The 22,150-nt window shown below is 39.8% G+C and overlaps 1 long non-coding RNA gene and 1 pseudogene across 1 annotated transcript in view; one reads left to right on the top strand and one right to left on the bottom strand.

Annotated features, from left to right (window-relative positions):
* LOC120099307 (uncharacterized) overlaps positions 1-22,150 on the bottom strand; it is a 44,086-nt gene that overhangs the window by 2,634 nt on the left and 19,302 nt on the right. The window contains exon 2 of the long non-coding RNA XR_015646551.1: positions 7,991-8,086. This is a non-coding gene — a long non-coding RNA (uncharacterized LOC120099307). The remainder of the gene's footprint in view (positions 1-7,990; positions 8,087-22,150) is intronic.
* Positions 3,558-4,519, top strand: Rnf41-ps1 (ring finger protein 41, pseudogene 1; annotated as a pseudogene).

Here is a 22,150-nt window from a genome sequence, read left to right as displayed (position 1 = left end):
CAGGATGACATGGAACCTCAAATTGTAGCACCCATTTCCCATCAGTCAATTTAGAAAGCATTGTCAACTTTGTCTACAAAGGAAAACTCACCTTCTAAACCTATAGACTACACTCTTTGAACAATGTTTCATAAAAGGGCTTCTGAAAACCTTCAAGGATGGAATTAAAGTCTACTAAAACTAAAACACACACACACACACACACACACACACACACACACATATATATATATATATGTATATATATATATATACACACACACACACACACACACACACACACACACACACACACAGACCGAGACAGAGAGACAGAGGCAGACAGAGAGACACAGACAGACAAAGATAGACAGAGAAAGAGACAGACAGACATCCATTATAAAGACACTTAAGTGTGTCTTAAGATCCTCTCTTAAAAAGTTCATAATCATGGTTGGGTATATCTCATTTGTTCCCTGACCGCACCTCTCTTTATATTATCCCTGTACTTAAAATTCATGTTGAAAATGCCTTTTTTATAAAATTCCATTCTGATTCATAGTGGCTCATTCTGAAATTCTTTTCTATAGTGAAGTCAGGAATCTTAGTTTTGCCTAATTGAAAATCCCTAAAGGAGAAAGGAACTTCTTAGGCTACCCACTACAAACTCACAGAATACAGATAACCACTCTGCTTATGTTTAGTGTATCCTTGTAAAGGATATCATAAATGATACTGATTTTAAAAAATCAGATGACGTGGTATGTGTATGTGTATGTATGTATGTATGTATAAGCAGAGTTTGGTATATCACCTTTCTAGTGCCTTTGTATGTTTAGAAAGACAAAAACTCATGAAAATTCAGGGATTGTTATTACTAGTTTATTTATTTACATTCTAATTGCAGCTTCCCGCCATCCTCTCTCCCAGCCCCACCCTCTTCCCCCACATCTGCCCTCCTCCCTTTCTCCTCAAAAAAGGAGAGGCCTCCCATGGATATTAACAAGCCTTAGAACATCGTGTTGCAGTAAGACTAGGCACATCTCCTCCTATTAACGCAAGACAAGGCAGCCCAGCAGCTATGGAAAAGGAATTTAAAGGTAGGCAACAAAGTCAGAGACAGCCCTGTTCTTGTTCTTAGGGGTCTCACATGAACACCAAGCTGCCCTTCTGTTATATATGGGCAAAAGTCCCATCACATACATGCTCTCTGTTTGGTGGTTCAGCCTCTGTAAGGGCCTATAGACCCAGGTGAGTTGATTCTGTAGGTTTTCTTGTGGTGTCCTTGACCTCTCTGGCTCATTCAATCCTTCCTCCCCCTCTTCTGTAGGATTTCCCGAGCTCTGCCTCATGTTTAGCTGTGGGTCTCTGCATTAGTTTCTATCAGGTGCTAGATGATGCCTCTCAGATGACAGTTATGCTAGGCTCCTATCTGCAAGTATGACAGAATATCATCAATAGTGTCAGGTCTGGGCTCTCTCTCATGGCATGGGTCTCAAGTTGGTTCAGTCGTTGGATAGCCATTCCCTCAATTTCTCTTCCATCTTCATCCATACACATCTTATAGATAGGACAGACTTTGAGTCTAAGGTTTTGAGGCTGGGTTGGTATCTCCATACCTCCATTTTTTTCTGTTACAGGAGGTGGGCATTTTAGGTTCCACATCCCTCATTGCTAGAAGTCCTAGCTGGGGTCATCCTCATAGATTCTGAAGAGTTTTCATTGTTCTGGGTTTTTTAGATGGTCCCACAAATGTCCCCACTACTATGGATTTCAGTTCTCACAGATTTTTCCCTCTTTCCTCCACACAGAAGGTCATCATATATTATTAATTCATATTCCAATCCTTCTCCTCATCCTGCAGGATGAATGGGTGAAACTGAAAACGTCAAACTTTCTAGTCACGCCTGACCAATTCCAATTCATAAGCCAGTCAAAACTTACTTCATTACAAAAGAATACTCCTTTAATTCAGGAGATTTTAAGAGACTAGTAGAGCTAACTTGGAGAATACTATCAAAGATCATGTATCAAAACAAGTATACAGGGGTTCCTAGAGGAGGTTTAGTTGTTAGGAGCACTTGTCACTCTTCTAGAGGACATGTCATTTGTTTACAGAACTCAAAAAGAAGCTTACAACCAGCTTTATGTCCAGGCTTCTGTAGATAAAAGTGTGCATGGTACATATACATGCATGCATGCAAAACTCTTATCGTTAGAAAATAAAATGAATAAGGCTTTTTCAATCAAAAGCAAAAGCAAAAGTGAAACATAAACTATATACCCAATACCCCCTATCAGTCAAAAAATAAATGTTTTAGGAGCTCTAAGATGGGAATTGGAAATAACCTATATAGATTTTATTATCAGATAACATCACACAAAAATTAGTTTTAATGTGAAATGCTCATGGTGGCATAATATTTTGCTTTTACATAACATATATTCATAGCCTTGCTTCCTATTTAGCTCCAGTCTTTGATATCAATGAACTATATTTATTAACATCATTTAAGACTGGTTAAAATAGGCCTCCAATGGACATAAAATTAATGTAATGTCTTATAGGGTCAAGGGAGGATATATAAGTACCATATTTCATCGAGATTCTCTTGAGAGTTTTGTTACTTTGTTCTTCAAATTGAACAAGATAAAAGTCTCCCTGTTTGCATTTTTTTAAATTTTTTTCATCTTTATTAACTTGGGTATTTCTTATTTACCTGTTTTCTTTCTTATACCAACAGTACACTGTCAACAGAGCAGTTGCAATGCATCCTAATGAATCCAGAGGCAAATCATGACTCCTGAAATGATCCACACATTCCTTACAGTATCAAAGAAAAAAGAGTTTTCAAAATGCCCTATAAAACTCTCCTTGAATTTACACCTGCCCTTCTCTTACCTGGGGCACACTAGATTTGTAACTATCCTGGCTTCAAGAAAGTTATTATGAAAAAAATATGTGCTCTTCCCCTTGGCTATCGGACTATTGAAACAATGGCTCCCAAGAATGGAATTTGGGACTGGAGAAATGACTCAGTGGTTAAAAGCTTCCCTTCCAGCCCTTGGTCCTGCCAAGACTGAATCCCCAGTGAATGTGATTGTTGGGAGGAGGGCGGTAATGGGGGGGGAGGATTGGGAGGGGAACACCCATATAGAAGGGGAGGGGGAGGGGTTAGGGAGATGTTGGCCTGGAAACCGGGAAGGGGACTAACAATCGAAATGTAAATAAGAAATACTCAAGTTAATAAAGATGGAGGGGGGGGGAGCTTCCCTTCCCCTTCTACTGGGAAAGAATTGGACCAGGCACCCAGGCTGCCTCAGCTGCAGCCAGGCTCCGTGTCCAGAGAAGGCAGACCACATCCTGGGCTAGCGTTCCTGATTGTGACGTCACACCCACTCCTGGGCTATGAAATTTGTCACTAGGAAGAAAGACTCAATTGGAGAATAGCAAACAAGATGGGAATACTCAGAGTATCTCCTGAGTAGCAATGAGAGGAGGCAGCAGGAGGTTGGATCCTTGTAAACAGGAAACCAACTCCCATCACTTAGAAGGACCTGGGTTTTCTTGATGAGACATGGGGTATGATGAAACCCATTTCCCGAGAGACATTGACAAGGACCTTATCTGCCGTATATGCAGTGGAGTCTTGGAGGAGCCAGTACAGGAGCCTCATTGTGAACATGCCTTCTGCAATGCCTGCATCACCCAATGATTCTCTCAGCAGCAGACATATTCCATAGACCATAGCATTGTCACGGTTGCCCACCTGTGCCCAGTACCTCTGATCGTGTGGACCATGTTGTCAAACTATAGATTGCCTGTGACAACTCTGTGTTTGGCTGCAGTGCTCTTGTTAGACTTGACAACCTCATGCCCCACCTCAGTGACTGTGAGTACAACCCAAAGCAGCTGTGACCGGTGAGCAGGGCTGTGGCCTAGAGATGCCCAAAGATGAACGGCCAAACCATAATTGCATTAAGAACCTGTGCTCCAAGGTCAAGCAGCAGGAGACGTGCATTGCAGAGCAGGAGAAGACATCTGCTGAACACAAGCACCAGCTGGCAGAAGAGAAAGGAAACATTCACTCCTGAAGGCATATATGCAAACAATCCACAGAGTCAACCCCAACCTTCAGAACCTGGAAGAGACAATCGAGTACAACAAGATCCTCAAGTGGGTGAACCCCCTACAGCCGGCAAGAGTGACCCACTAGGGAGGGCTGATCTCCACTCCTGACTCTGTGCTCCAGGCTGTAATCAAGTGTTTCTCTGTGGAAAGTGACTGCCACCCAGCCTCTACAGTCAATGAGCTGGTGACAAAGCCCAGTGAATGTAGCTGGCCCCAGGGTCTGACTGCACTAGAGACAAGACAGATGAGAACCATGTGGCCAAGTGCATCCCTGGCAAGCAGGCTATAGTGGTGATGGCCTGTGAGAACCAGCACATGAGTGACAACATAATGCAGGAGCCAGAGCTCATCATGATATTTGTGCATGGTGTGGTGTTGTGGCTTGCCCTGAAGTTATGTGTATTTTGATGCTAATTCCACTGCCCCAAGGACAGCTGCCTAGTCAAGTACTCAGGAATCAGGTGACTTCACCAGAACCTCCCCCATTGAATTTGTAAAGTACAGTTGAGGGGCAGGTACAGGATAGATGGAGGCCTGTCATTGGAGAAGGAAGGATGGGTGGGAGAGAAGTTTGAAGGAAGAGGAGGAGACTAGAGAACAGAAAAGAGAGAGAGGAGAGGAGAGGGTGAGAAGCCATGGCAGGTAGTGTTAAGATTCTGCTCTGTGTATTTACAGGCTTATTTTTTATATTTTTACAACAACAGTGTGGAGGAGATATAAGAGTGTAACTGGCTATCAGGAAGAGGTAGAGTTGGAAAATCCCATTGCTCCAGCCGCTGAGCCCTGACTTCCACAACCCTATTGCCACAATTCGTACTTGATCCACATACTCCCTGCTTTTCTGGAATAAAGGACCTAGGGGCAATTTGCTCAGCATTTCAGCAGGGAACCCAAATTCCTGCCTTTTGCTATATTTATTTCCCACCATATCTATAAAATTTTCAGTCAGGGTACAGAAATCCACACTTCTGTATTTTCCTAAGATCCCTGGTGCCCAAATATTTTCAGAAAGCACAAAGAAATTTATTTTCCCTAGAGGATCAGGGTGGAGTGAGACATTTTTAATTGGTCCTTTCTTCCAAAACCAGGGAATCTGAGCAGGCAGGCTTGCTAACTCCATACAGCATTGAGTGAACAGCTCTGACATCCAGCAGAAGAGCTAAGAGTATGATCAAAACCCCCTCTAACTAGTGAGGCCAGGACTTGGTACTCACTAACATTCCTTGGGGAAGACCTTTCTGCTGAGCACATCCCTGCCCAGGTCCCCTGTGAAGGTGTAGGCCTTTCTCCGTGTACAGAGTGGGTTGCTGAAATGTCCGTTGAACTCTTTCTTAAAATGTTTCATAATTAGGGAAGGGAAGGAAGGAGTAGGCATTAGACCATTGATGTTCCATACACTCAGCATGAAGCTGCTCTTGAGGTATGTCTATATTGCCTCATTAGGCCTGTCTTCAGCCCTGGGACTGTAGCTAGCTTGATTTACTCTGGTGTTTTTTTGTTTATATTTCCCAAGTCATAAACCCTATCTGTTACCCAGTATTGTTTTCATAAAATGGACAGGTTGCATCTGTCTTCTCCAGGAGCCTAGTCACATTGTTGGCAATTTAATTTATTTACTATTTTTCAAGAAAGGAGAAAAGAAAAAAAAAACAACAAAACTTAAAACCTTTTTTGGCCCTTTCTTTTGCTGTTTTTATTGCGGGATTCTGGGTAGGGTGGGACCAGGTAAGGTCTCTTTCATAGGCCTCCTTTTCAGCAAGAACTTTGGTCTGATACCTGCTCTGGCCCTCCCTCCATCACCCTGTCTGAGCATGAGCTTTGGCTGTGGCTGTCGGTCTTGATGCCTGTGCCCCATGAAGAAATTTGTTCCCTTCCCCTTCAGGTCTTCTTAGCAAAACCTAGAATTAATTGGCAAGTGCATTTTGAAGGTGACTCTTCCATGTTTCCTGAGGAAAGTTCCTGTTTATCTGTGTTCTAACCTTCATCAGACAAAGGGGATACACAAATTAGATATGTCTCTAAAACCAGGCTGAATACACTGCCTAACTCAGGTCCACCTAAGGACTTTGGGCCCATTTAAGGCGTTTTGGGTCATTGCTGGCTTCCCTGTAGTGGCTGATAGAGTGGCAAGGAGAAATAACAGGTGTGATTATTTTAAAAAAGCACAGATAGGACTGTGATTGGTGAGGTCACAGGGCTCTGCTTCACCATGCAGTAGTTTCTCTCTGGGAGTTCCATTCCACGTTAGCTTGCTGTTGGTCTCAGTAGTTGAGTCCTGACTCCTTTGGGATTAGGGTAGAAGGATATATCTTGAGAACCACAAGAACAGGTTGGGTGTTTCAGCTCCAGGGCAATGTGCTCAGGAATTTGAAAAAGGCTGCTATATTTAGTTAGGTTACTGCATTTCTTGTTCCTCTTTGCCACTGCCTGCCTTACCCAAGCTCACAATGTCCCTTCCTTACTCTAAGATGCCCTCTGTACTGGTGTCTACAGCTCTCTGTGTTGTGTGCTGTACATAGTGTTCACTGTACTAATAAATCTCTCACTCAACTCTAAAAAAAAGGGCTTTGCTGTTCTTGCAGAAGACCCAAGATTAGCTTCCAGCACCCACGTGGCAGTTCACAGCCATTAATATTGCCAGTTTCAAAAGATTTGATTCCCCTTTTCAGGCTTCTCTGAGCACAGAACCTATGTGTGGTGCACAGATATACATGTAAGCAAAATGATAACACATAGAATACAAATAAATCTAAAAAGAAAATAGAATTTCTCCAAGAATCCCATACTGGGAGAAGGAAAGGCCTGACACCTGATACAAAGCCAAGGGAATGGTTTTTCCTGGAAAAAGATTTCTCACAATTCTGACAACTTATCATGCTACCTTACATAAGAGACTGGAGCAAAGATGATGATGTGTCAGCAATGGCCAAGACCATACCTAGACCAGGACTACTTAGTGATGAATATCTTGCCTTGTACTTAAACATAAATTTCATGTTAGGAATATGAAGATGGACTTGAGGAGGTCTAGTCACTGATCTTTGTTGCTCTTCCCAATGTGGGCACATAGAAAGAAATCTCTTTTTTCTGATTCTTGCTTTTATTTGTCTCTTTAATTGGGATGTCAAATATGGGTGGCAGCCTCTGAACCTAACAATTCTGACAACATACACTCCATTTTTTGATCTTATGGATTGTCTCTCCTCCGTGTCTCAAACTTTCTCTTCAAAGATTTTCCTAAAACATTCTACCATACCATCTATTTATCTCTGCTCAGCCCACAATTTCTACCCAGTATGTTGGTACTCTCTGTTTTCTTGGCAACTTTGGACTCTGAACTGAGAGGATAACCTGAGCCCAGATGTTCCAGGCCTTGTTGGAAAACATGCTGAGAGTGCATCTCAATAAAAGAGTAAATTCAGAGACTTTTTAAAAAGTGAACACATTTTAATTTCACAAACACACATGGACACACACAGACACACACAGACACACACACAGACACACACACAGACACACAGACACACACACACACACACACACACACACACACACACACACGGGGGCAGGGATTCTTTTTCTAGTATTTTCCCCATAGCCCTTTAACAGTATTTTAACATTATACCATAGCGTTCTTCATTACTTGTTGACTGCCTGAAATCCCTAGGGTATTATAAGCTGAAGGGGAGGGGGTGTTCCTGATTTGTGCACTGCCTATGCTTTCTGTCCTTATTCAAGCTACTGGATTATCACTTGGAATAGAGCCAAGATGGAAATTCTTACAAACATGGCAGACCAGTATATAGTATTCCTATTGTCCTGGTGTGATAATCAGTTTTTCCATTTAACTATCCAGGGTATTGGATGATTTATGCTTACCATATAACAGCAAAGACACTCTCAATAAATGTTGTTTTTCAGTTGATAGTCTGTTCCTGCCAAAGTAGAGCCTTCTTGAGTTTGGTTCAGTCAGTCCTAGGAGAGAAACAAAATACCCATGTCACACAACCAAAGCTGGGAAATGTTAGTAAAGAACGGATGCATCTGCAAAGTCAGCCTTTGGACTATATTCCTGCAATATCTAATAGTCAGGTTAACAAAGTCCAAATCTCTAACATGGAGTACAGTAGAGTGACAATCCTGCAAGGAGAATTGGGAGCTAGTTAGACAAGTGAAGAAATTCTGAATTAAATTCAAGACATACATCCAGTTTTTAGATGATGTTAAGGGAGGAAACAGGTAATCACAAGTTTCATTTGAAATTGAAGGAGAAAGGGTATGAAAGCATGTGGGTGGTTACCTGAGAGCAGAAAGAATATGATCACAATATGTTGCATAAACTTTAAAAAATAACTTATTTTTCAAAAATCTAACTAGCAAGATGGATTATTATGCAACTGTGTATATGGCTCAATAGAATGCTTGGCTAGCATACACAAAGTCCTAGGAATAGATTGAACTCCAGCACCAAATATAACTGGACATAGTGCCATATGCCTATAATTCCAGCATTTGGGAAGTGGAGGCAATGATCAGAACTCTTCAGTTACATAAAATCATCTTCAGCTACATAATGACTTCAAGACCAGCCTGGGATATACAAGAGCATGCCTTAAATCAGTAAAGTACTAGAAAGGATTCATAATGTCTTACTGTCTTGAACAAATGTTTGAATGTCTTTTACTTATATTAAAAAAATACCCTCCTTTTAAATGTGTGTGTGTGTGTGTGTGTGTGTGTGTGTGTGTGTGTATGTGTGCGTGTGTATCACATGTGTGCCAGTACCCATGGATGACATAAAATGACATGATATCCTGGAGCTGGAGTTACAGATGGCTGTGAGATGCAAACTGAACTTGAGTTCTTTAGAAGAACACTTTTTTTTTTCAGAGCTGAGGACCGAACCCAGGGCCTTGCGCTTGCTAGGCAAGCGCTCTACCACCGAGCTAAATCCTCAACCCTGGAAGAACACTTTTTAAAAAAGTTTTATTTAATTTCATTTTTGCTCCACATTCCTTTTCTGTAGTGTCTCAGGTCAGGAGGAGTGTAACTTTGTGGAAGGGATTGTTTCAATCTCCTAGATTGCATCAACTCTTAGATTCCCTTGCTGTGGCTCTTGAGACCCTTCATCCCTAGTGGCATTTGGTAAGGACTCTGTCTCACAACAGGAAGCAGATGAAGACACACATGCATTATTTCACACTGTACCCTATGGTGTGTGCAATCATTAATTATCAGCTGAAAGTAAAAGGGGTTTGCATCCCCATAGGAAGAACAACAGTATCAACAATTCAGACCCCAACAGAGATCCTATGAAATAAACCAGTGAGAATACACGGAGAGACCCATGACTTCAGCTACATATGTGGAAGAACTGTTTTCTTTCTTTCTTTCTTCCTTCCTTTCTTTCTTTCTTCCTTCCTTCCTTCCTTTCTTTCTTTCTTTCTTTTTTGATATTTTTTTATTTACATTTCAAATGTTATTCCCTTTCCCGATTTCCTGTACATAAGCCCACTATCTCAACCCCCTCCCCTTCCCTTCTGCTATAAGGCTGTTCCCATCCTCATCCACCCCCTCCCCCATTCCCGCAACCTGCCCGACATTCCCCTCCACTGGGGGCACAACCTTGGCAGAAGCAAGGGCTTCTCCTTACATTGGTGCCCAACAAGGCCATCCTCTGCTACATTTGCAATTGGAGCCATGGGTCAATCCATGTACAGTTTTTGGGTAGTGGTTAAGTCCCTGGGAGCTCTGGTTGGTTCGCATTGTTGTTCTTATAAGGTTGCAAGCCCCTTCAGCTCTTTCAATCCTTCTCTAATTCCCCCAATGGGGGTCCTGTTCTCAGTTGAGTGGTTTTCTGGTAGCATTAGCCTCTGTATTTGACATGCTCTGGTTGCGTCTCTCAGGAGACATCTATATCGGGTTCCTGTCAGCATGCACTTCTTTTTTTTTTTTTTTATCTTTATTAACTTGAGTACTTCTTACTTACATTTCGATTGTTATTCCCCTTCCCGGTTTCCAGGCCAACAACCCCCTAGTCCCTCCCCCTCCCCTTCTATGTGGGTGTTCCCCTCCCCATCCTCCCCCCATTACCACCCTCCCCCCAACAATCACGTTCACTAGTTGTTCAGTCTTGGCAGGACCAAGTGCTTCCCCTTCCACTGGTGCTCTTACTAGGATATTCATTGCTATCTATAAGGCTGGAGCCCAGGGTCAGTCCATTTATAGTCTTTGGGTAGTGGCTTAGTCCCTGGAAGCTCTGGTTGATTGGCATTGTTGTTCATATGGGGTCTCCAGCCCCTTCAAGCTCTTCCAGTCCTTTCTCTGATTCCTTCAACGGGGGTCCCGTTCTCAGTTCAGTGGTTTGTTGCTGGCATTCGCCTATGTATTTGCTGTATTCTGGCAGTGTCTCTCAGGAGATATCTAAATCCGGTTCTTGTCAGCCTGCACTTCTTTGCTTCATCTATCTTATCTAATTGGGTGGCTGTATATGTATGGGCCACATGTGGGGCAGGCTTTGAATGGGTGTTCCTTCAGTCTCTGTTCTAAACTTTGCCTCCCTATTTCCTGCCAAAGGTATTCTTGTTCCCCTTTTAAAGAAGGAGTGAAGCATTCGCATTTTGGTCATCCTTCTTGAGTTTCATGTGTTCAGTGCATCTAGGGTAATTCAAGCATTTGGGCTAATAGCCACTTATCAATGAGTGTATACCATGTGTGTTTTTCTGTGATTGGGTTACCTCACTCAGGATATTTTCCAGTTCCATCCATTTGCCTATGAATTTCATAAAGTCATTGTTTTTGATAGCTGAGTAATATTCCATTGTGTAGATGTACCACATTTTCTGTATCCATTCCTCTGTTGAAGGGCATCTGGGTTCTTTCCAGCTTCTGGCTATTATAAATAAGGTTGCTATGAACATAGTGGAGCACGTGTCTTTTATATATGTTGGGGCATCTTTTGGGTATATGCCCAAGAGAGGTATAGCTGGATCCTCAGGCAGTTCAATGTCCAATTTTCTGAGGAATCTCCAGACTGATTTCCAGAATGGTTGTACCAGTCTGCAATCCCACCAACAATGGAGGAGTGTTTCTCTTTCTCCACATCCTCACCAGCATTTGCTGTTACCTGAGTCTTTTATCTTAGTCATTCTGACTGGTTTGAGGTGAAATCTCAGGTTGTTTTGATTTGTGTTTCCCTTACGGTATACACTTCTCAGCTTCATCAATCTTATCTACTTTTGGTGGTTGTATATATATGGGCTACATGTGGGGCAGGCTCTGAATGGTCATTCCTTCAGTCTCTGCTCCAACCTTTGCCTCCATATCCACTCCTGTGATTATTTTATCCCCCATTTAAGAAGGAGTGAAGCATCAGCATTTTGGTCATCATTCTTCTTGAGCTTCATGTGGTATGTGGATTTTATTTTGAGGAATTCAAGCTTTTGAGCTAATATTCATTTATCAGTGAGATATACCATGCATGTTTTTCTGTGATTGGGTTACCTCACTCAGGATGATATTTTCTAGTTCCATCCATTTGCTTATGAATTTCATGAAGTCATTGGGGTTTTTTTTGTTTTTTGTTTTTGTTTTGTTTTGTTTTGTTTTGTTTTTTTTTTTGGCGCTGAGGACCGAACCCAGGGCCTTGCGCTTGCTAGGCAAGCGCTCTACCACTGAGCTAAATCCCCAACCCCGAATTCATTGTTTTTGATAGCACAGTAGCACCCCATTGTGTATACATACCACATTTTCTGTATCCATTCCTCTGTTGAAGGGCATCTTGGTTCTTTCCAGCATTTCGCTATTATAAATAATGCTGCTATGAACATAGTGGAGCATGTGACTTTGTTGTACATTGGAACATATTTGGGTATATGCCCAAGACAGGTATAGCTGGATCCTCAGGGAGTGGAATGTCCAATTTTCTGAGGAACCTCCAGACTGAATCCCAGAGTGGTTGTACCAGTTTGCAATCCTGCCAACAATGGAGGAATGTTCCTCTTTCTCCACATCCTCACTAGCATCTCTTGTCACATAAGTTTTTATATCTTACCTTTCTTACAGGTGAGAGGTGGAATCTCAGTGTTGTTTGGATGTGCATTTCCCTGATGACTGAGGATGTTGAGCATTTCGTTAGGTACTCCTAAGTCATTCAATATTCCTCAGCTAAGAATTCTTTGTTTAGCTCTGTACCACATTTTATGATAGGGTTATTTGGTTCTGTGGAGTCTAACTTCTTGTGTTCTTTGTATATATTAGATATTAGCCCTTTATTAGATGTAGGATTGGTAAAGATCTTTTCACAATCTGTTGACTGTCGTTTTGTCCTAATGACAGTGTCCTTTGCCTTATAGAAGCCTTGCAGTTTTATGAGGTCCCATTTGTAGATTATTTTAGAGCATAAGACATTGGTGTTTTGTTCAGGAAATTTAACACAGTGGCCATGTGATTAAGACTCTTCCCTACTTTTTCTTCTATTAGTAAGTATATCTTGTTTGATGTAGAGGTTCTTGATCCACTTGGATTTAAGCTTTGTACAGGGTAATAAAAATGGATAGTTTTGCATTCTTCTACATGCTGACCTTCAGTAGAACAAGGACCAATTGTTGAAAATGCTATGATTTTTACATTGGATGGTTTTAGCTCCTTTGTCAAAGAACAAGTGACCATAGATGTGTGGGTTCCTTTCTGGGTCTTCAATTCTAGTTCCACAGATCAACCTGCCTGTCACTGTACCAATACCATACAGTTGCCATCATTATTGCTCTGTAACACTGCTTGAGGTCTGGCATGGTGATTCTCCTGGAAGTTCTTTTATTGTTAAGTATAGTTTTTGCTATCCTGTTGGGTTTTTTTATTATTCCGAATGAATTTGCAAATTGCTCTTTCTAACTCTATGAAGACTTGAGTTGGAATTTCGATGGGGAATGCATTGAATCTGTAGATTGCTTTTGGCAAAAAAAGGTCATTTTTACTATATTAATCCTACCAATCCGTGAGCATGAGAGATCTTTCCTTCTTCTGAAATATTCTACAATTTCTATCTTCAGAGACTTGAAGTTCTTGTCATACAGATCTTTCACTTTCATGGTTAAAGTCACACGGAGGTATTTTATAATTTTGGGGACTACTGTGAAGGGTGTCATTTCCCTAATTTCTTTGTCAGCCTGTTTATCCTTTGAGTAGAGGAAGGCTACTGACATGTTTGAGTTAATTTCATAGCCAGCCACTTTGCTGAAGTTGTTTATCAGGGTTAATAGTTCTCTGGTTGGACTTTGGGGGTCACTTAAGTATACTGTCATATCATCTGCAAATAGTGATATTTTGACTTCTTCCTTTCCAATTTATATCCCTTTAACCTCCCTTCATTGTCTGATTCCTCTGACTAGGATTTTGAGTACTATATTGAATAAGTAGGGAGAGAGTGGGCAGTCTTGTCTAGTCCCTGATTTTAGTGGGATTTCTTCAGGTTTCTCTCCATTTAGTTTAATGTTAGCTACAGGTTTGCTGTATATTGCTTTTACTATATTTAAGTATGGTCCTTAAATTCCTGTTTTTTCCAGGACTTTTATCATAAAGTGGCATTGAATTTTGTCAAATGATTTCTCAGCATCTAATGAAATGATCATGTGGTTTTTATCTTTGCGTTTGTTTATATAATGAATTACGTTGATGGTTTTCCATATATTGAACCATCCTTGCATACCTGGGATGAAGCCTACTTGATCATGATGGATGTGTTTTGATGTGTTCTTGGATTCGGTTTGCAAGAATTTTATTGAGCATTTTTGTGTTGATTTTCATAAGGGTAATTGGTCTGAAGTTTGCTTTCTTTGTTGGGTCTTTGTGTGGTGTACATAAAAGCATAATTGTGGCTTCATACAAGGAATTTGGTAGTGTTCTGTCTGTTTCTATTTTATGGAATGATTTGGACTGTATTGGTATGAGGTCTTCTATGAAGGTCTGATAGTATTCTGCAATAACCTTTCTGGTCCTGGGCTTCTTTTGTTTGGGAGACTTTTAATAACTGCTTCTATTTCTTCAGGACTTTAGGGGTTGTTTAGATAGTTTATCTACTCCTGATTTAACTTTGGTACCTGGTATTTGTCTAGAAAATTGTCTACTTCCTCCAGTTTTTTTTCAGTTTTGTTGAATATAGGCTTTTGAAGAAGGATCTGATGATTTTATGAATTTTCTCAGATTCTGTTGTTATGTATCTCTTTTTACTTCTGATTTTGTTAATTCAGATATACTCTCTGTGCCCTCTGCTTTGTCTGGCTAAGTGTTTATCTATCTTGTTCATTTTCTCAAACAACCCACTCTTGGTTATATTAATTCTTTGTATAGTCCTTTTTGTTTTACTTGGTTGATTTCAGCCATGAGTTTGATTATTTCCTGGCTTAAACTCCTCTTGGGTGTATTTGCTTCTTTCTGTTCTAGAGCATTTAGGTATGCTGTCAGGCTCCTAATGTCTACTCTCCCCTGTTCCATTTCGAGTGCACGTAGAGATATGAGATTTCCTCTTAGCACTGCCATAAGTTTGGGAATGTAATGCCTTCATTTTCTTTAAATTCTAAGAAGTCTTTAATTTCTTTCTTTATTTTTTCTTTAACCAATTTATCATTTAGTAGAGCATTGTTCAACTTCCATATACTTGTGAACTTTTTGTCTTTTTTTTTTATTGAAGACCAGCCTTAGTCTGTGTTGATCTGATAGGATACATGAGATTATATCAATCTTCTTTTATCTGTTGAGTGCATTTTTTGATCGATTATATGGTTAATTTTGGAGAAGTTTCCATGAGGTGCTAAGAAGAAAGTATATTCTTTTGCTTTAGGATGAAATGTTCCATATATATACACACACACATATGTGTGTGTTAAGTTAATTTGGTTTGTAAATTCTGTTAATTTCTTTATGTCTCTGTTTAATTTCTGTTTCCATATTCTGGCCATTAATCAGTATGGGATGTTGAAAAGTCCTAATATTAGTGTGTGAGCTGCAATGTGTGCTTTGAGCTTTAGTAAGGTTTCTTTTATGAATGTATGTACCATTGCATTTGGAGCATGGATATTTAGGATTGAGAGTTTACCTTGGAGGATCTTTCCTTTGATGAATATGAAGTGTCCTTCCTTATCATTTTTAAAGAATTTTGGTTGGAATTTGGTTTTATTCAACATTAGAATGGCTACTCCAGTTTGTTTCTTCAGACCATTTGCTTAGAAAGTTTTTTAACAGTCTTTTCCTCTGAGGTAGTGTCTGTCTTTGTCTTTGAGGTTTGTTTCCTATATGGAGCAAAATGTTGGGTCTCCTTTACATATCAAGTCTGTCAGTCTATGTCTTTTTATTTGGGAATTGAGTCCATTGATGTTATGAAATATTAAGGAACAGTGATTGTTCTTTCCTGTTATTTTTGTTGTTAGAAGTGGTCTTATGTTTGTGTGTCTCTCTTCTTTTGTTTTTGTTGGAAGGAGATTACTTTCATGCTTTTTCTAGGGTGTAGTTTCTGTCCTTGTATTGGAGTTTTCCATGTATTACCCTTTGTAGGACTGGATTTGTGGAAGGATATTGTGCAAATTTGGTTTTGTCATGAAATATTTTGGTTTCTCCACCTATGTTAAATTAGAGTTTTGCTGTTTATGGTAGTCTGGGCTGGCTTTTCTGTTCTCTTGCAGTCTATATGACATCTGCCCAGGATCTTCTGGCTTTCATAGTCTTTAGTGAGAAGTCTGTTGTAATTCTGATATGCCTTCCTTTATATGTTACTTGACCTTTTTCTCTTACTGCTATAAATATTCTTTCTTTGCTTTATGCATTTGTTGTTTTGACTATTATGTGATGGGGGCAATTTCTTTTCTGGTCCAATCTATTTGGAGTTCTGTAGGCTTCTTGTATGTTTATGGGCATCTCTTTCTTTAGGCTAGGGAAGTTTTCTTCTGTAATTTTGTTGAAGATATTTACTGGCCCTTTAAGTTGCGAGTCTTCACGTCTTCTATACCTCTTATCCTTAGGTTTGATCTTCTCATTGTGTCTTGGATTTCTTGCATGTTTTTGTTTAGGAGCTTTTTGCACATTACATTATCTTTGATGATCATGTTGATATTTTCAATGGTATCTTTTGTTCCTGAGATTTTTTTTCTTCTATCTCTTGTATGTTCTTGTTGATACTTGCATCTATACTTTTGATCTCTTCCCTAAGTTTTCTATTTCCAGGGTCATCTCCCTTTGTGCTTTCTTTATTGTTTCTATTTACGTTTTTAAATCCTAGATGGTTTTGTTCAATTCCTTCACCTGTTTGGATGTATTTTCCTGCAGTTCTTTAAGGGACTTTTGTGTTTCCTCTTTAAGTGCTTCTACTTGTTTACTTTTGTTGTCCTGTATTTCTTTAAGGGAGTTATTTATGTCCTTCTTAAAATCCTCCATCACCCTCATAAGATGTGATTTTATATCTAAATATTGCATTCCAGAGTGTTTGGATATCTAGTATTTGCTTTGGTGGGAAAACTGCGCTCTGATGATGCCAAGTGGTCTTGGTTTCTTTTGCTTAGTTTCTTGTGCTTGCCTCTCTCCATCAGGTTGTCTCTGGATTTAGCTTGTCTTGGTGTCTCTGACTCACTCTTGACCCTCCTGTAGGCCTCTGTATCAGCACTCCTGTAGACCTATTTTCTTTCAAGTGGATCTGGGAACAGCTGCTTCTTCTCTCAGGTATGTAGACACACTTGGTGACTGGCATTCAGCTCTAGGCACAGACAGAAACCGGAAGGTTCCTGCCCCTGACTGATTCTAGGTCCCTGTGCCCAGGGGACACAGATGGCACTAGGCGATTTCCTCTTTGGTCGGGAACATGATCAGAGAGTTGCCTCTTCTGGGTTCTGGGACTTGTTTGCACATTTGAGGGTCCAGCTCTCTTCCCCATGGGATTTGGCTGCAGGGAGCTGTGTAACCAGGTCAGTTCCGTTCTGGGTGCAGGGCAGACCCAGCAGGTTCCTGGCTCTGACTGCTCCTATATTCTTGTATCCAGAGGCACTATACAGCTTCCTCTTGGGCCAGGGATGAGGGCAGTGTTGGGCAAAAGTGACAGTCTATCCTAAGGTCTCTGGATTGTCTGCATTTCTGGGTGTTCAGCTCTCTCCCCCACAGGATTCAGTTGCAAGGAGCTGTTGGATCAGTTCAGTTCAGTTCCAGGCACAGCTAGAAACTGTAAATGCCCTGTCCCAGAGGACTTCTGTCTTTTTGTGATCTGAATCTACCCAGCAGGTCATCTAAATCAAAAAAGTTCATCTTGCCTCTGCTCTCAGGTGTGTAGGTGCACCTGGAGACTAGCTTTCAACTCTCAGCACAGGCAGAAACCCAAAGGGTCTTGCCCCTGACTGCTCCTAGGTCCCTGTGTCCAGGGGCACAGATGGCACTAGGCTATTTCCTCTCAGGTTGGGAATGTATGCAGAGTGTAGTCTCCTCCGAATTCTCAGGAGTGTCCACACTTCTGAGGGTCCAGCTCTCTCTCCAGGGAAGAACTACATATATGTTATTTCTCTAGTTTCACCTCCCCCTTTGGCTCCTTATCCAACCTAGGCCATGCTACCTCAAAATAGGAGATTTTGGTAATTATAGAAAGCAGCAGAAATAATAAGCAATAGATATTAGAAACTAGAAAAATTCCTTCTTTCCTGCTGTCCTCTGAATGAATCCATTAAAACCAATTGACATTCCCCTGAAAAAAATCCTAAGACTGTCATTCCAAAGATAATTTGCTCTATACCCAGAGGAAAGGAATGCCACACATAGGAGTCAAAAATAATCACAAGGGTTTTTGCTAACTTAACCCTGCTCCATTCTTTTATCCATCTGACCATACCCTTATTTTACACAGCCATGTTTTGCCAGTTATGCACATCTTAAGCAGAGAAGAAGAACAGGCACAATTCTCCATGGTGGTTCTAGGTCTTCATTTCTGAACACTCTCATTCAATACAACATAATACATACATTTGGGAACATGGTTCTCTGATGAAACATTTGCCTAGCATTTACACAATTCTAGATCTAATAGAGTGAGGCACATTATATTAAACAAAAGTGCATGGTTTTCTTTTCTCGCTTTTTCTTTTGTTATAACACTCTGATTCATGAAAATTGTGAGGTTTTGTTCTTCTGTATATTTCTTCTATTTATCTTGTCAACATTCCTCAACATATATAAATACAAATATCTTTTGAAATATGTGTTTCATTTCTATTTTGGTTTCTATGACTATTCTAAGGAAGTGCTAGAAAATTTGCTACTAGCAAAACAAATGATATAATATAGTTCTGTAGTTCAGAAGCATAAGGTAAGGCTGAGATACAAGATCAATTGGGAGATTGCTGGCCTAACATTAACAGCCGTAGGTTTGATCCCTAGTACTGAAAAGAAAAAGAAAAGAGAGAAAACAATTGTAGATTAGGTAAGCAAGTTTCTCTGTTTGGGATTACAAAAACCCTGAAATGAAAATACTATTTTATACATTTCTCTGTATATTTTGGAATAATTTTCCATCCCAGTTTAATCAGACTGTCAACTAAGTTCAGTTCTGTTATTTTAGGTTTGAGAGCCTTATATTTATTTATGCTGAGTGTTATCCAGAAATCATTCTCCAATTTTGGAGGCTGCTTGAAATTCATGGTCTATGGTTCCCTTCATATTTAAATGCAGTGATAGTAGGTTGTATTTTTCTAGAACTTTGAATTTCCCCAACTTCCCTTTCTACTATAACTTTCCTCAGCTAGATGTGTATCCTGGCTCTGCTTCCTACTTGGCACTTTCTTACCAGACTTTGCTGCGCTTTCTCTTCTGTTCTGAGCTCATCTTATTCCATTGGGCCTGAAGAATATTCTTCTAAATTTAATCAGTTTTTCATTGTAACTATAGTTTTAAAGTCCCTTTACAGAAGTATCTACATGAATATTTTATACAGTAACCAGAAAAAGATATGCTGGAGCTGTGAAGTACCTTTAGATTACTATCTACCATATTTCCTTGTTTATAAGATGTATACTTTTCAAAATTGCCTTTCCAAATTTTTATAGTCAGCTGCTTGAGGTTTCTTTCTTTGCTTTTGAGTCTTAATGTTTTACTTTCTTATAGCCACCACATTTAGCTTGTAAAAGTGGGGGATAAGTGATCAAAGTATTTGGGCTTACTTAAAGAAAAAAAGAAAAGGATAAAAATCATAGGATGAAAACTGAGGTATGATTAGTGATACCAAAATGTCTAATAAATATCAAATCATATAGAGGAAAACATTGTCTAGTCTTTCATTTGTAAGGTAGGATAAATGGTTGCATTATGAGAATCATGCTAAGAATATTGCTATCAAAATTGTACATTAAAGAAATAAAGCAGGAGGATTCTATGAAGATAAGATTCAATAGATGAGAATTGCATGAAAGTGAGTGGGGATGATCCTCTTAGAGCAACTTTTACGTGGAACTAGAAAAGAAGCAGTTCTTCAAGTAAGATTCTTAAAGTACCAGCAACCGCATTACCTGGACAGTTGTTATAAATGAAAAAGCTAGAGCTGCAACCTCTGTTAATTGCTTCAGAATCTGTGATTAGCCAAGCATACTCTGTTTCAAGATGCTCTCTAGATCTTCCTAATGCAGGTTAATGTGATTACAAATCATTCCTCTTTGTATATTAGTTAAGAAAGAAAAGGAAAAAACACAGATATGATTTGTTTTAGGCTATCCATCTATTAAATCACTATTACATAATAACTTTAGACACCTACACTAAAGAAGGTAAAGGCATAATAAAAGCACATTATATTTTTAGTTCCCTTTTATATAGGAACACTATGTTAGTGATTTTTCGTGTGTGTGTGTGTGTGTGTGTGTGTGTGTGTGCGTGTGTGTGTGTGCCTGTGTGTCTGTGTGTATCTATTTATGTATGTCTCTATATGTGTTTATCTCTTTGTGTGTATTGTAATTGTGCTTGTTTTACATATATGTAAATATGTACATGTGCATTGTATATGTGTCTGTTTTTTAAATACATATGTATGTGCATGTGAATCCCAGGATAGAATATTGGGTGTCCTGCTTTATCACTCTTTACTTTATTACCTTGAGGGAATCTTACTGGGATTCATTGTCTCTTTCTAAATCTTCCTGAAGCCAATAAACTCCAGCAATCCTCCTTTCTCTGCTCTTTCTTTTTCCATACCCCTGGCAAACTAGTGTTACAGAATATATGAGTATGTGCAATTTTTCGTGTGTGGGATCTGGGGACTTCAACTCAGGTCCTTAAACTTATAAAATTAACACACTTGCCTGCTAAGCTTTCTCACCACCCTTCATTTTGTTTGAGGTCTGGATACAGAATTTAAACAAGACATAGTCTTCGAGTATTCAGTGACATTTCCTTTAAAATAGGAGTGTTTACTTTGCAACAGCCCTGTGAATGTTTTCAAACTACAACAAATTAGGTCTTTTCTGTATGCCTTCCAATAGGAACATTTATATTTTGAAAGCTATCCCTGAAGAGATTCTAATTGAGTTTATCCTTCTTCTGCTCTTTGTGAAAGGGACTGAAGAGTGTTGCCTTTGCTATTCTGTTCTAATTTCCAGTGATATCATTCAACATCTGAAGCCCATGAGATTGAAGTAATTCCAGTAATTAATCTAACTGATTCCAGGATTGTTTTCCTCTGAGTTCTTTCTTTAGTTTTTCTGACATTCCAGGAACCTGAGTCTAAGAAACAAACAGTCTATAAAACAAAGATTTTCCTCTTTCATGGTCATAGAACTAGGGGATAAATAGTTTGCGAAGCAAATGAAGATTTCAACTTAAGCTGCAGTAACTTTCTTGGCACCCTTAAGATTGTGATACTCAAGCCTCCTCAACTCTTTTTGCTTTCCTCTTCCACAGACCTCAAATTCACTATTTTTGTATCCATGCCTACCCTTAAACTTATACTCCCACATGGTCACACTGAAACTGAACTATGTTTTCCTGTTTAACCTTCAACTTCTGTTTTTCTGCTCTCCTTTCTTTTGAAAAGAATTTGGGCTTAAGTCATTGTGATGTAGGAACTCAGAATCAAGATCTGCCACTACTGACCTTTGCTGAGTCTGGCATGGCCTTGCTAGGGACAGAATGACATGGTTCCTACCCCTGGGGCAGGAACAGTAGGCTCTTCACAAGTGTAGATGGCTGCTGTGGGCATAAGGCTTGCTTGTGTAATAATGCACATATTTTCACAATCCTCCAAGGAATGTCTCCTCTGTTAACGTTAATGACTCCATGACAATCACAGACATCATGAGTCTGTGTGATGAAGGTCTCCGAAAAATAGTAAACACTGGGGCCTTCAGCACAATTCTTAAGGCTATGGAAATGTATTCTAAAAACATGAGTTTTAAAATATGCAATTTCTCAACTATGCAAAAAAATAAGGATGCAATATGAATTGTATAAGGGTCTTCACAGATCTAAAGAAATGAGCCAGATACACTATGAACCAACTTGTCAAAAAGATACAAAGCCTAGCAAACTCAAATACAGGCAGATTTCTGAATTCAGTGTCAGCCTGGGACACAATGAGACCAGTTCCAGGAATGGTTGGAACCGTAATACCAAGGTAAAGTCCCACCCAGCTAGCTTGTAGGCTGTGTTTCACAATGTCTTTCACAATGTTAAAACAAATGTGGTTGCTATCTCCTAAGAATTAAGGGGTTGGAGTCACAGAATGCTGATTTATAGGATAATCAAAAGGAAACATGGAATAAATAACTGAATTGATACGTAAATAAAAACTGGGCTTTTGCTCTGCATGAGACTAACTAGCAGGAAGTGACAGCAGTCCTTAAATTATCTTTTTTCTAGGGAAAGCTGAACTATCTGGAAATCTGAAAAACAGAGAGCAAAAGCTCATCAAGAATTTTTTCTGGCACCCAAATCCCATAGGGGACAGAGCTGAACTCCAAGAAATGTAGACAATCCTGAGATCTCAGGGGATACCATTACTTCTGCTTACATTGCTGACCCAAGAGGAACCTG

Source organism: Rattus norvegicus, chromosome X, assembly GCF_021556685.1.
Source record: "Rattus norvegicus strain SHRSP/BbbUtx chromosome X, alternate assembly SHRSP_T2T, whole genome shotgun sequence".
Taxonomy (NCBI): Eukaryota; Metazoa; Chordata; class Mammalia; order Rodentia; family Muridae; genus Rattus; species Rattus norvegicus.
This window is presented reverse-complemented; position numbering and strand designations above follow the sequence as displayed.